The sequence below is a fragment of the Ursus maritimus genome, unplaced genomic scaffold (genome assembly GCF_017311325.1).
Source record: "Ursus maritimus isolate PB19 unplaced genomic scaffold, ASM1731132v1 scaffold_2, whole genome shotgun sequence".
Taxonomy (NCBI): Eukaryota; Metazoa; Chordata; class Mammalia; order Carnivora; family Ursidae; genus Ursus; species Ursus maritimus.
The window spans coordinates 10,045,312-10,059,908 of NW_024424452.1; the positions used below are offsets into that span (position 1 = coordinate 10,045,312).

Below are 14,597 nucleotides of genomic sequence, written 5' to 3' on the forward strand. Positions count from 1 at the left end.
TAGGATTAAGAGTACATTCATCATGATGGGCACTGAGTACTGTATCGAGTTGTTGAACCACTCTAGTACACCTGAGACTAATGTAACACTGTATGTTAATTATACTGGAATTTTAAAAAATCCCTCTAAATACCACTTTAGCTGCATCCTACAAATTGTGATCTGTTGTCTTCTCCTTTTCAGTTATTTAAAATACATTGTAAATTCCCATGTAATTTCTCTTTTGACCCATAGGTTATTTAGAAATGTACTATTTAGTTTCCAAATATTTGGAAGGATTTTCCAGTAATCTTTTTCTTATTGATTTCTAATTTAATCCCATTATTGTCAGAGAACACACTCTGTGAGAATTGAATCCTCTTAAATTTTTGAGACTTGTTTGATGGTGCAGAATACGATCTACTTTGGGGACTGTTCCATTTGCACTTAAAAAAAAAAGATTTTTGGAGGGCACCTGGGTGGCTCATTTGGTTGAGTGTCCTGCTCTTGATCTCAACTCAGGTCTTGATATCAGGGCTGTGAGTTCAAGGCCCATGTTGGGTTCCATGCTGGGCATAGATCCTGCTTCAAAAAAAATTTTTATTCTGCTATTGTTGAATGGAGGGTGCTATAAATGTCAATTAGTTTGGTCAAAAGTGTTGTTCAGATCCCTCCTACATTGTTGGTGGGAATGCAAATTGGTATAACCACTTTGGAAAACAGTGCGGAGGTCCCTTAAAAAGTTAAAAATTGAGATACTCTGTGATCCAGCAATTGCACTACTGGGTATTTACCCCAAAGATACAGATGTAGTGAAGAGAAGGGCCATATGCACCCCAATGTTCATAGCAGCATTGTCCACAATAGCTAAATCGTGGAAGGAACTGAGATGCCCTTCAACAGATGACTGGATTAAGAAGATATGGTCCAGGGGCGCCTGGGTGGCACAGTGGTTAAGCGTCTGCCTTCGGCTCAGGGCCTGATCCCAGCATTATGGGATCGAGCCCCACATCAGGCTCCTCCACTAGGAGCCTGCTTCTTCCTCTCCCACTCCCCCTGCTTGTGTTCCCTCTCTTGCTGGCTGTCTCTATCTCTGTCGAATAAATAAATAAAATCTTTAAAAAAAAAAAGAAGATATGGTCCAGGCACTGGAGGAGATAATGCTAAGTGAAATAAGTCAAGCAGAGAAAGACAATTATCATATGATTTCTTTCATCTATGGAACATAAGAACTAGGAAGATCAGTAGGGGAAGAAAGGGATAAAGAAAGGCGGGTAATCAGAAGGGGGAGTGAAGCATGGGAGACTATGGACTCTGAGAAACAAACTGAGGGCCTCAGAGGGGAGGGGGGTGGGGGAATGGGATAGACTGGTGATGGGTAGTAAGGAGGGCACATATTGCATGGTGCACTGGGTGTTATATGCAACTAATGAATCATTGAACCTTGCATCAGAAACCAGGGGTGTACTGTATGGTGACTAATGTAAGATAATAAAAAATATTAAAAAAAAAAAAGAAGTTGTGGTCCATATATACAATGGAATATTACTCAGCCATCAAAACGAACGAATTCTCAACACTTGCTGCAACATGGACGGGACTGGAGGAGATAATGCTAAGTGAAATAAGTCGAGCAGAGAAAGACAATTATCATATGGTTTCACTCATTTAGGGAACATAAGAAGTAGGAAGATCAGTAGGAGAAGAAAAGGAAGAAGAAAGGCGAGGTAAACAGAAGGGGAAAGGAACCATGAAAGACTATGGACTCTGGGAAACAAACTGAGGGCTTCAGAGGGGGGTTGGGAAATGGGATAGACTGGTGATGGGTAGTAAGGAGGGCACGTATTGCATGGTGCACTGGGTGTTATACGCAAGTAATAAATCATGGAACTTTAAAAAAATAAATTAATTAATTAAAAAAATAAATTAAGTCTCCAAAATTGATTAAAAAAAAAAAGTGTTGTTCAGATTTTCTACATCCTTACCGATTATCCATGTGCTGTTCTACCAATTGTCAAAGGACTAGTGTTGAATTTTATCACTATGGTTGTTGACGTGTCTGTTTCTCTATGGAGTTTTTGCTTCATGTATTTTGAATCCCTGTTATTAGGAACATATCATTTAGGATTGTTATATCCTCTTAATAAATTGACAACTTCATTATTAGGGAATAACCTTCCTTGTCTCTGGTAATATTGTCTCAAAATCTACTTCGTCTATTATTAATATAGGCACTCTGGCTTTACTTTGGTTAGAGTTAGATGTATATAGGGGCGCCTGGGTGGCTCAGTCATTAAGCGTCTGCCCTCAGCTCAGGGCGTGATCCCAGGGTCCTGGGATCGAGCCCCAGGTCAAGAACCCTGCTCCGCTGGGAGCCTGCTTCTTCCTCTCCCACTCCCCCTGCTTGTGTTCCCTCTCCCGCTGGCTGTCTCTCTCTCTGTCAAATAAATAAATAAATAAAATCTTTAAAAAAATAAAGAGTTAGATATATATAAATTATATGCAAAAATATAATAAATATTTATATATTTTATATTTGTATAGTTTATAAATACATATATTTATATATAAATATATAAATAAATATACATATTTACATATAAATATAAAATATACTGTAAGTCCAGGCTGTCACCTGTGCTTTTGACTAATCAGCTATAAATCTGAGGTTCCCTCAACCTCTTCCTCAGTTTTGATGAATTTGCTAGAGTAGCTCACAGAACCATTTACCAGTTTATTAGAAGAGGATATGATATAGGATACAGGTAAACATCTAGATAGAAGAGCTGCATGGGGCAAGGGATGTAGGAAGGGACACGGAACTTCCATGCCCTCCTCAGGCCTGAACTCTCTGAGTACTTTCATGTGTTCACCATCCCAGAAGCTCTTTGAATCCCATACCATTGGGAATTTTATGGAGGCTTCCTCATGTGGGCATGATCATTGCCAAAGGCATGGTCATTACTAACCCCATTTCCAGTCCCACTTCCCTCTCTGAAGAATGGAGGGCGGGGCTCAAAGTTCCAAACTCCTCCCCATTATGGTTTGGTCTTTCTGATGACCAGCCCCCATCCAGGAGCTTACCTAGTACCACTTCATTAGAACAAAAGACAATTCTGTCACCCAAGGGATATACGAACTCTGCATCAGGAACTGGGGTCAAAGACCAAATATTAAAACAAAAGATGCTCCTTGTGCTCTTATCACGTAGGAAATTACAAGGGTTTTAGGAGCTCTATGCCAGGAACTGGGTGCAGAGACTGATTGTATTACATTATATATTATATTCATATGTATACACTTTTTTCTATGACCATATTTTTTTTCATTTTTTAATTTCTTTGGTTTATTTAGGCAGCATAGTTGGGTCTTGCTTTTTTATCCAATCTGATAGTCTCTACCTTTTCACTTTTAATTGGGGGCATTTAGGCCAGCAGTTGAAGAACGTTTTCTTTTCTTTCTTTCTTTTTTTTTTTTTTAAAGATTTTATTTATTTATTTGACAGAGAGAGAGACAGCCAGTGAGAGAGGGAACACAAGCAGGGGGAGTGGGGAGGAAGAAGCAGGCTCATAGCAGAGGAGCCTGATGTGGGGCTCGATCCCAGAACGCTGGGATCACGCCCTGAGCCGAAGGCAGACGCTTAACAACTGAGCCACCCAGGCGCCCCGAAGCACGTTTTCTGTAAAGGACCAGGTAATAAATATTTTTGGCTTTGCGGGTCACATATGGTCTTTGCTACATACCCTTCTTCTCTTCTTTTTTTAACACCACTTGGGAAATGTACAAATCTTTCTTAGCTTCAGGGCCAAGCAAGTTTTGGTCTGCAGACAGAGTTTGCCTCACCCCCTATAAACCATTTGCATGTTACGTTATTATTGACATAGTGGGATTTGAATCTGCCATCCTGTTATTTGTTTTCTATTTGACCCATCTGTTCTTTGTTGCCTTTTTCCTCTCTTTGGACCTTCTTTGGAATTAATCGAATATTTTCTTATGATTCTATTTTATCTCATTCATTAGTTTATTTGGTATAACTCTTAGCTTTTTATGATTTAGTGCTTACTTTATGGCTTATGGTATGCATCTTTATTAGTCTGCCATCAAGAAACATAATACCACTTAAAATATAGCATAAAGATACAGCGTATTATACTTGAATTTTTCCCCTTCTAAGCCTTTGTGCTCTTGTTGTCATATATTGTGCATGTACATGTTATGAACTCCACAATACATTGTCATTACTTTTGCTTTAACTAGTGAATTATCTTTCGAAAAGATTTTTAAAAATAAGAAAAAAGTCTTTGATGTTTCCCCACAGACTTACCATTTTTGATCTTCTCCATTCTTTTATGTACATTCATACTTCCATCTGGTATCAATTTTCTTCTGTCTGAAGGACTTCCTTTAATATTTTTTGAAGAGAAGATCTGCTGGTGATTAATTCTTTCAGCTTTCGTATGTCTAGGGAAATCTTTAAGTTTCGGTTCTGGGTAAAATGGAGTACGTGCGCTCCACCCTGTCTCTCCTACTGAATATAGCTGTAAAACCTGGACCGAACGCATGGAACATCTATCCGAGGACTATGAAAAGTCAATATTAGCAAGAACATTGGGAAAGAAGACAAAAATTTGGAGTACCACTGAACCACCGGTGAGTCTACCGATCCCCCCCCCCCATGCTATCTTGCAGTCCGAGCACAGTACAACCTAAACCAAAAACTGACATTGGCATAAACAATGAGAAGTCCAGGCAAAACCTTCTAGTTCTGGCCTGAGGAGCAGGGAAGGGACTTCCTAAGCTCAGAGAGAGGAAAGAAATCTTTTTTTTTTTCCTTTTCTTTTCTCCAATCTGTCATGCCACAGCCCCGATCGTTCTGTGATAGTGGTGGAAGACATCCCAGTGGAGCCCACAGGACTAATTCCTCAATAAACACATCTACCAAAATGATGAAACAGATAACTGGGATGGTTCCATATCTCCTGAAAAAATGGAACTCATGGTTAGAATTTACCAGGGAACCCACTGGAGTTGGGGTGCTTTCTGTTTGGGAAGGTTATTAATTACGGATTCAATTTCTTCAATAGGTATAGGTCTACTCAGATTGTTACCATGTGAGTTACGGCAGGTTGTGTCTTTCAAGGAATTGATCCATTTCATTAGGTTGTCAAATTTGTGGGCATAGAATTGATCATAATATTCCTTTATTATCCCTTTAACGTCTAGGGCATCTATATAACTTTCTCCTATTTCAATTCTGATAATTAGTAATTTGGTCCTTTCTCTCTTTTTCTTAGTTAGCCTGGTTCAGAGGTTTATCAGTTCTATTGATCTTTTTAAAGAACCAGATTTTGGTTTTATTAATTTCCTCTTGATTTCCTGTTTTCAATTTAATTGATTTCTGCTCCCATATTTATTATTTCTTTTCTTCTGCTTACTGTGGATTTAATTTGCTCTTCTTTTTCTAGTTTCCTAAGGTGGAGGCTTAGTTGATTGATTTTTGATCTTTCTTTTTCAATACATTCAGTGCTATAAATTTCCCTCTAAGCACTGCTTTCACTGCACCCCACAAATTTTGATAAGCAGTGTTTTCATTTCATCTTGTTCAACATATTTTTAAATTTCTCTTGAGGTTTCTTCTTTGACACATGTGTTGTTGAGAAGTGGGTTTTTTAATCTCCAGGTATTTGGGGATCTTTTAACCATCTTTCTGTTATGGATTTTACTTTGATTCCATCGGGGTCTGAGAGCAAACCCTGTATGATTGATATTCTTCTAAGTGAAAATGTTATGGAATAAGTTTTGACTATAAAACATGACTTTTAGTAGAGACAGACTTTTTCAGATTTTCTACTTTTCCTTTTTTTTTTAATTGAGGTATAATTCACATACCACAAAATTCACCTTTCTAAAGTGGACCGTTCAATCGTTTTTGGTCTATTCACAAGGTTGTGCAACCATCCCCATTACCTAATTCCACTTAGGTGGGACAGGATGGCAAGAGGGGGCTGCAGTTGGGTATTTCCCTTCCCCCAAGTCAGCTAGGCTCTGATAAAATCCCAGCAAGTGAGGCTCTGGTTAGACAGTTGCTCCTGAGGGCAGGCTTTGTTAAGAAGAACAGAATGCTCTGGTGTGTTTCATAATGGCTTGTTTTCCCCTCCGTCTGCCAGAAGCAAGAGGGAATTTTTCTCTGATATTCACTGCGAGAAGCTGGTAGAGCTCCAGGAGGTAAAAGTCACAAAAGTTGGGGGGGGGGGCTCACCCTATGACTGGATCCCTGTGGAGGTTTTATCTCTCAGACTTATCCACACCAGAGCCCCCAGCACTGGTCAATTATAGTTCAGGTTTCTACCCCAGCACTGATTCCTGCTGGTTTCTTCTGCTGATGGGTCTCTCTCCAGTAAGCTGTAAATTCTCTGTTATTCATCTGTCTCTGCAATTTTGGGGACAGCCGTTTTCCCTGTGACCTCACTTCTCTGATTTATCTAAAAAGAGTTGTTGATTTTTCAGTTTATTCCATCTTCTGCTTGTTGTTAGGACAGAGTGGTGACTTCCAAACTTCTTATAGGCTGGATAGGAAAATTTCCCTTCTATTTTTAGTTTGCTGAAAAGTATTTTAATTATAAATGAATGTTGGATTTTATCAAATGCCTCTTGCTGCAACTATTGAGATGAATGTGTCATTTTTGACCTTTAGTCCATTAATAGGTTGTATTACATTGACTAATTTTTTTTTAACCAACATTGTATTTCTGGGATAAATTCCACTTGATTTTAATGCTTTATCTGTTTTATGTATTTCTTGGTTGATTTGCTAATCTTTTAAAGGATTTTTACAGCTTTCTTCATGATAGCTATTGGCCTATAGCAGGAATCAGCTTCTTCTGTAAAGAGTCAGGTAGTAAATATTTGAGGTTTTGCAGACCATGTAATCCGTGCCATGACTCTGCCACCAAAGCATGAAAACAGCAATGGATAATATGTAAATTAATGGGTGTGGCTATGTTTTAATAAAACATTATTTACATAAACAGATTGCAGGCTGGCTTTGGCTCCAGGGCCAAGGCTTGCTAAATCCCTCATCTACATTGGTGAGGGGTTTCCTTCCTTGTAATATCTGTGTCTGGTTTCATATCAGAGTAAGAGTGCCCTCATTAAATTAGTTGGGAAGTATTCCCCTCTCTGTGTTTTCTAAAAGTTTCTTATTATCATCTCATCCTCAATTGTTTACTAGTATTTACCCACTGGAGCCATTGGAATTTACCAGTTCCTGCCATTTGGGCCTTGTTGGAGAACTTTAACTTTAAAATACAAATTTTGGTAGATATAGACTCAGTTGGAAATCTTCTTTTTTTCTTTTTTTATTGACGTATAAATCACATACCACAAAATTCACCTTTTTGAAGTGTGCCATTCAATGGTTTGTAATATATTCACAGTGTTGTGCACTCATCACCATTATCTAATTCTGTAACCTTTTCATTTCCTCCAAAGAAACCCTGTACCAATTAGCAGACACTCCTCCTTCATTCTCCCCTCCTCCCAGCCCCTGGCAACCACTTTCTGTCCCTACAGATTTGTTTATTCTAGATATTTCATATAAACAGAATCATACAACATGTGACTTTTGTGGCTGACTTCTTTCACTCAGCATCTTGTTTTCAAAGTGCGTCCCTGTTACAGTATGTATCGGAACTCCATTCATTTCCACAGCTGAATAGGGTTCCACTGCATGGATATACTATGTTATTTATCTAATCATCAGGAGATGGGCATGAGGTTCGGGGACTGTGAACAACATCACTGTGAACATTTGTGTTCAAGTATTTGTGAACATATGTTTTCAATTCTCTTGGGTATATACATACGAGTAGAATCGCTCCTTTAGTAACTCTATGTTTAACTTCTCAAGATACTGCCAAACTGTTTTTCAAAGTGGCTGCACCATTTTATATGTCTGCCAGCAACGTACGAAGGTTCCAATTTCTCCATAGTCTTGTCAACACTTTTTATTGTCTTTCTTTTTTATTATAGCCATCGCAGTGGTTTTGATACATCATAGTATGGTTTTGATTTTCATTTTCTCAGTGACTAATGATGTCTGAACTTCTTTTCATGTGCTTATTGGCCATTTGTAAGTATATCTTCTCTGGAGAAAGGTCTATTAAAATCCTTTTCACATTAAAAAAAATGGGGTTATTTATCTCTTATTGTTGTGTTGTAAGAGTTGTTTATATGTTCTGGAAACCAGCCCTCTATTAGATAAATGGTTTGCAAATATTTTCTCTCAGTCTGTGGGGTGTCTTTTGCACTTTCTTGATGGTGTTTTGAAATACAAAAGTTTTAAATTTTGATGAAGTCCAGTTTGTTTTTTCTATTGTTGCTTACGCTTTTCACGTTGTGTCTAAAAAACCATTGCTACTCCAATGTCATAAAGATTTGCACCTATATTTTCTTCTCAGAGTTTTATAGCTCTAGTGGTTGCAGTTAGATCCATGAAACTTTGAGCGAATGTTTGCATATGATAGAGGAATCGTTTTCTTAATTTCATTTTTCAAGTATTCATTTCCAGTGTATATAGATTCAATTGATTTGTTAATAGTTCTCTTGTATTCTACAGCCTTGGTTGATTTATTAGTTCTAATAGTTGTGTGTGTGTGTATGTGTGTGTGTGTGTTCCTTGGGATTTTCCATATACAAGGTGCTGTCATCTGCACACAGAGATAATGCTACCTCATCCTTTCTACTTAAATGCCCTTATTTCTTTCTCCTCCCTAACTGCCCTAACTGGAATGTCCAACGCAATGTTGAATAGAAGCGGTGAGAGGAGACATCCTGGTCTTATTCCTGATCTTAGGGGGAAAGCTTTCAGGCTTTCACCACTATGCATGATGTTAACAGGGAATTTCTCATAGATGCTCTTTATCAGATTGAGAAAGCTTCTTTCTATTTCGAGTTTGTTGAGTGTGCTTTTTATGAAGAGGGTGTTGGCTTTTGTCAAACACTTTTTCTGAATCTATTTAGATGCTTATGCGGTTTTGCCCTATATTCTGTTCGTGTCGTGTATCAACTTGGTTGATTTTCACATGTTGGATTGACCTTGCATTCCTGGGATAAGTCCCATTTGGTCACACTGTATAATCTTTTTTGTATGTTAGTGGATTCATTTTCTAGTACTTTGTTGAGAATTTTTGTGTCTGTATTTGTAAGGATTATTAGTCTGTAGTTTTCTTTCCTTGTATTGTCTTTGTCTGGTTTTGGTTATCAGGGCCTCAGAGAATGAGTTGGGAAATGTTGCCTCCTATTTTTGGAAGAGCTCTTGAAGAATTGATGTAATTCTTCTTTTTTCCCCCTAGCTTTACTGAGATATGATTGACAAATAAAATTGTCACATAGAAAGTATACAGCATTGATGTTTTGATATATGTATAAATGGTGAAATTTTTTTTTTAATTTTATTTATTTATTTGACAGAGAGAGACAGCCAGCGAGAGAGAGAACACGAGAGGGGGAGTGGGAGAGGAAGAAGCAGACTCCTAGCGGAGGAGCCTGATGTGGGGCTCAATCCCAGAACGCTGGGATCACGCCCTGAGCTGAAGGCAGACGCTTAACGACTGTGCCACCCAGGCACCCCGAAATATTTACCACAATCAAGCTAGTCCATGTACCCACCATCTTACATAGTTACACATTTTTTTTTCAAGTGAGAATACTTGAGATCTACTCTCTGAGCAAATTTCAAGTATACAATATGTTATTATTATTAACTATAGCTCCCATACTATAAATTATGTCTCCAGAACTCATTCATTTCATAACTGAAAATGTCCACCCTTTGACTAACTTCTCTTCAATTTACCAAACTCCCAAATCCTGGTAACTACCATTCTATTGTTACTATCAGTTTGACTTTCTTCGACTCCACATATAAATAATCATACAGTATTTTTCTTTGTGTATATGGCTTATTTTACTTTGCATAATGTCTCCTAAGTTTATCCACATTGTCACAAACGGCAGAATCTCCTTCCTTTTTAAGGCTGGATAATATTCCATTATATATCTGCCATATTTCCTTTATCCATTCATCCATCAATGACCACTTAGCTTGTTTCTAGATCTTGGCTTTGAAAATTGCTGGAATAAATATGGCAGTGCAGTATCTCTCTGAGATAATGATTTTATTTTCTTTTGATATATATCCCGATTGGGATTGCTGGGTCATGTGGTCGTTCTATTTTTAATTTTTTGAGGAAACTCCATACTGTGTTCCATAATGGCTGTTCCAGTTTATGTTCTTACTCATAGTGTATAAGGGTTCCCTTTCCTTTATATCTTCTCCAACAATGGTTATTTAAAACAAATTTTTTTTTTGTAATAGCTATCCTAACAGGTGTGAGGTGATATCTCATTGTGGTTTTGATTTTTCATTTCCCTGATGATTGGTGTTATTGTGTATCTTTTCATTTACCCGTTGGTCTTTTTTTTTTTTTAACCTGTTGGTCATTTGTATGTCTTCTTCAGAGAAATATCAATTCAGGTCTTTACCCATTTTAAAGTTAGGATACTCGTTTTCCTTTTTTTTTTTTTTTCCTATTAAGCTGTATGAGTTCCTTATATATGTTGGATATTAACCCCTTACTGAATGTACAGTTTTCAAATATTTTCTCCCGTTCCATATGTTGCCTTTTCATTGTGTTGGTTGTTTCCTTTGCAATGCAGAAACTTTAGTTTGATGTAATTCCATTTATTTATTTTTGCTTTCGTTGCCTGTGCTTTTAATGCCAAGACCAATGTCAAGAAGATTTTCCCTTGTGTTTTCTTCCTGGAGTTTTAGTTTCTGGTCTTATGTTTAGTTTTTGTGTGAGGTGTAAGGTCCAGTTTCACTCTTGTGCACGTAGATATCCAATTCTCCCAACATGGTTTATTGCTCGGACTACCCTTTCCCCTTTGTGTATTCTTGGCACCTTTGTCTAAGACTAGTAGACTATATATGCGTGGGCATATTCCTGGGCTCTATCTTCTGTTTCATTGGTCGGATATGTCTGGGTGGGTTTGTTTTTCGTTTTTTGTTTGTTTGTTTATTTGGGGTTTTTTGCCAGTATCATACTGTTTTGATTACCATAGATTTGTAATAGAATTTGAAATCAGAAAGTGTGATGCCTCCAGCTTCTTGCTCAAGTTTACGCTTGCTATTCAGTGTCTTTTGTGGTCCCATATGAATTCCAGTATTGTGTTTTCTATTTCTATGAAAAATGCCACTAGAATTTTGAGGGGGATTGTATTGAATCTGTTGATCGCTTTGGATAAAATGGACATTTCAACAATGTTAAGTTTTCTAGTCCATGAACATGGGCTATCTTTCCATTATTTAGGTCTTCTGCAATTTCTTTCATCATTGTTCTATGGTTTTCACTGTATTGATCTTTCACCTCCTTGACTATCTTTATTCTTAAGTATTTTATCCTTTTTGATACTATTATAGATGGAATTGTTTCCATGAGCAAATTATTGTAGGTGTAGTTATTTTAAAGTCTTTTGTATTTTAACCTTTATACTAGACTTAAAAGCAATTTATACACCACCATTAAGTTATTAAAGTATCCCGAATTTGGCTATAGTCAGTGGTCATATGCCTCGATCCCAAGGTACTTTTAGCTCTGGGGTGCTGGGCTATGGCGGGAGCCTGAGTGAGTCTGTAGGAAACCAGTATGCAAGCAATTCCAGCAGAGATGCTAAGTACCTGTCCAGGACCCTGAATCACCCAGCATGGGTGTTGCCCGTAACTGCTGCTCAGAGCTGTTGAATGACTACATGAGCCAGTCAGCAGGCTTTTATTCAGATCTGCTGAGTGTAGAGAGCTGGGCCACCTGCCTCCTGCTCTGCCGCTCTCTTTCCTTGTATCTCTAGCCTCTTGCTCTCTCACCTGTGGGCTTGGCTCCACCTCAGGCTTTAGGACCAGCTGGGCCTGCCCTGAGGCAGAGGGATTTAAGCCCTTCTAGACAATCCCTCTGGGGCTTTACCTCAAGTCAGCCTGGCTCTGGATCTAATTGCATGTTTGCTTTCTGAGTGATGGCCTCATTCCCACAGGGCAGACCTCACCCCATTCCCTGACTGTGGGACTTGGGCCTTTTGCAACAGACCTGAGTTCCTGTCTCAGCTGCCCACCCAGCCAGTCACACCTGCTTGGCATCTGTATTTGGCCCTGAGCTCCCTGGGCTACTCACCTGCCCACACAGGACTTTGAATGTCATGTGAGCACACTGCTACTCTCTCATGGGCCACCCTCAAGGCTGATACCTGCCTTTGGGATCCTCTGCTCTCCTTTTCCAATCTGACCTTCCAGCACCAGTTGCTTGGTCACCCCCAGCCAGACTCTGCCCAGAGCTGCTGGCCTCCAAGTCGGCCCTTCTCACTCTATTCCTAGGATCACATGTAGCCAAGTTCTTTTTCTCATGGCCTTGTAGTGTTTGTGGTCCCGATCAGATTAAGACAGTCATGGCAAGGGGTGGGCACAACATTTCTCCAAGGACACATTTCTTTCTCAGTTACCGTATTTGGCTGGAGTTTGGGAGGGATGAGATAGGAGATGAGACATAAGGAGGTGTTGGGCCTCTGTGGTTAAAAGCTCCGAATCTGGTATAGCAGCCCCCCTAAGTTCTCCACCTCTGCTTTGGTGGACAGATCTGACTGATGCCAACAGTCTCGCCTCACACACATGTGCCTGGCTCAGTTGGGTTCCCAGATGCAGAGCCTGAGTTGAGGATTAGGTGCCATGATCTCCTGAGAGAGGGAAGCAGAATGTGGCCTCAGGGAAAGTTTGTTCTTGGCCTGATCCACAGGGAAGATCTGGAACATAAACTGTACCCCAGTGTTGACCCCGTCCCACCTGAGGCAAGGAAGTCCCCCTTTCAGTTGATCATAGACTGTAGGCCACTCACCTTCCAGGCTAATGGCTCCCATAAACTGAGGGCTGTTCTCTGGAGAAAGGCCAATGTCCACAGCTCAGAGTCGTGTGGGCGCTGAGCCTGGCAATGGGATTTGGGTGGGGTGCTTTCACAGCATTGACCACAGCATCTTTCTCTGTCTGAGTCTTCTGAGCCAGGGGCTCTCTTAGCCTGGAGTTTCTGGCAAAATTGAGCCCCCGATGCCTATAGCGAATCTTGAGAGCATCCATAGGGCCTTCATGCTTTCCCTCTCCTCCCTCCTGTCTCCTGGAATCACCCCCCAAATGCACACCCTTGTTTAGACACTGCATTCAGGGTGACCCAGACTAGAACACATCGAAGGCGGGTGCTCGGGGCAGAAGTTTGGGCTATACCCTGAGGGTAATGGAGACTCGTGGAAAGGTTTTGTGCTGGGTCAGGGTGACTGAATTGGATGTTTACTTTAGGAGAGTCCCACCATGGGAAGGAGGTAAGAAGTGGACAATGGGAGAGGGGGTTGGCTGGTGGGTGTTGGGGGAGGAAGAGGAAAGGAGTCACCGAGAAGGAGAGGGAGAGAAAACCCCTGGGAGAGGGGGTTGGCTGGTGGGTGTTGGGGGAGGAGGAAAGGAGTCACCGAGAAGGAGAGGGAGAGAAAAGACTCAGGATGGATGGAGTGGGTAGGGACAGTCTGCAGCCCAGAGTCCCAGCAGTGCAGAGCCCGGGCCCAGGGCAGGATGGGGCCTCGGAGAGGAGTTGGTTTGGGGGCAGCAGTTTGCCCAGTGCCCTCCCTCTTGAAAGGAGCAATGATCCCATGAAACGTCCAGAAAAGGCAAGTCTATGGAGACAGAAAGTGGATTAGTAGCTGCTTAGGGCTAGTGGGGGCAGGGGTGGGGGCTGGAAGGATTGGGCACTGGGCGTTGGTGATCACCGAAGGGGTGATGAAATGTTCTAAAATTCACTGTGGAGATGGCCGTACAACTCTGCAAATATATGAAAAATCATTGAATTGTGCACTTTAAATGAATGATTTATATGGCCCATGAATTATATCACAATAAAGCTGTTATTTAAAAAAAAAAAAAACCAATGAGTACAATGAGCAAGGGATATGGGACTGGCTGTGGGAGGGAACTTTGCTGACTAACGGGAGGTGGGATGGACCTCAAAAGTCCTGTTACTCACTGACCTTATTTACCAGTGGAACGCCGGGCCCGTCTTGCCCACGGGACAGGGTGAGTCAGGGGCCTGAAGCCCCTGTCTCTGGACCCCCTGTCCCTGCGTTCCCCCGACTGCCTGCAGCCACCCCCTCCCCGGCCCTTCCATCCAGCAGCGTTGCCTCCCTCCAGGCTGGCAGCCTGATCAGAGGTGGGTGACAAATTGGATGAGTGACCTTTCTGCATTCTGCCCCCACCCTGCCCTACTGGTGAGTCTGACTGGAGCCCCCAGGGGTCTTCATGCTGCCAAGGAAGCGGCCTGGGAGGACCTGCCTTGGGTGGAGGGACGAGACGTTTGGTTCTCTAAACAAGGACGGTCGGGAAATTGAGTCTGACACCTGGCAAGGCCCACTGCCCGGGCAGCATGCAGAAGAGGCTGGCCCTCACTCCGCCAAGGCTCTCCTAGGCCAGGCCCTCGCCGGGGGTCTAGGCAGAGGCCAGAAGTGGGTGCGCCGGGGGACTGCGGAGGGGCGGGGGGGGG

The 14,597-nt window shown here is 41.1% G+C and overlaps 1 long non-coding RNA gene across 1 annotated transcript; it reads left to right on the top strand.

Moving 5' to 3' along the window:
- Positions 1–3,630: 3,630 nt before the first annotated feature.
- On the top strand, positions 3,631–9,490 carry LOC103670160. The gene is made up of 3 exons (XR_570502.1): positions 3,631–3,672; positions 4,518–4,629; positions 9,451–9,490. It is a non-coding gene; the product is annotated as an uncharacterized LOC103670160 (long non-coding RNA).
- The last annotated feature ends 5,107 nt before the right edge of the window (positions 9,491–14,597 follow it).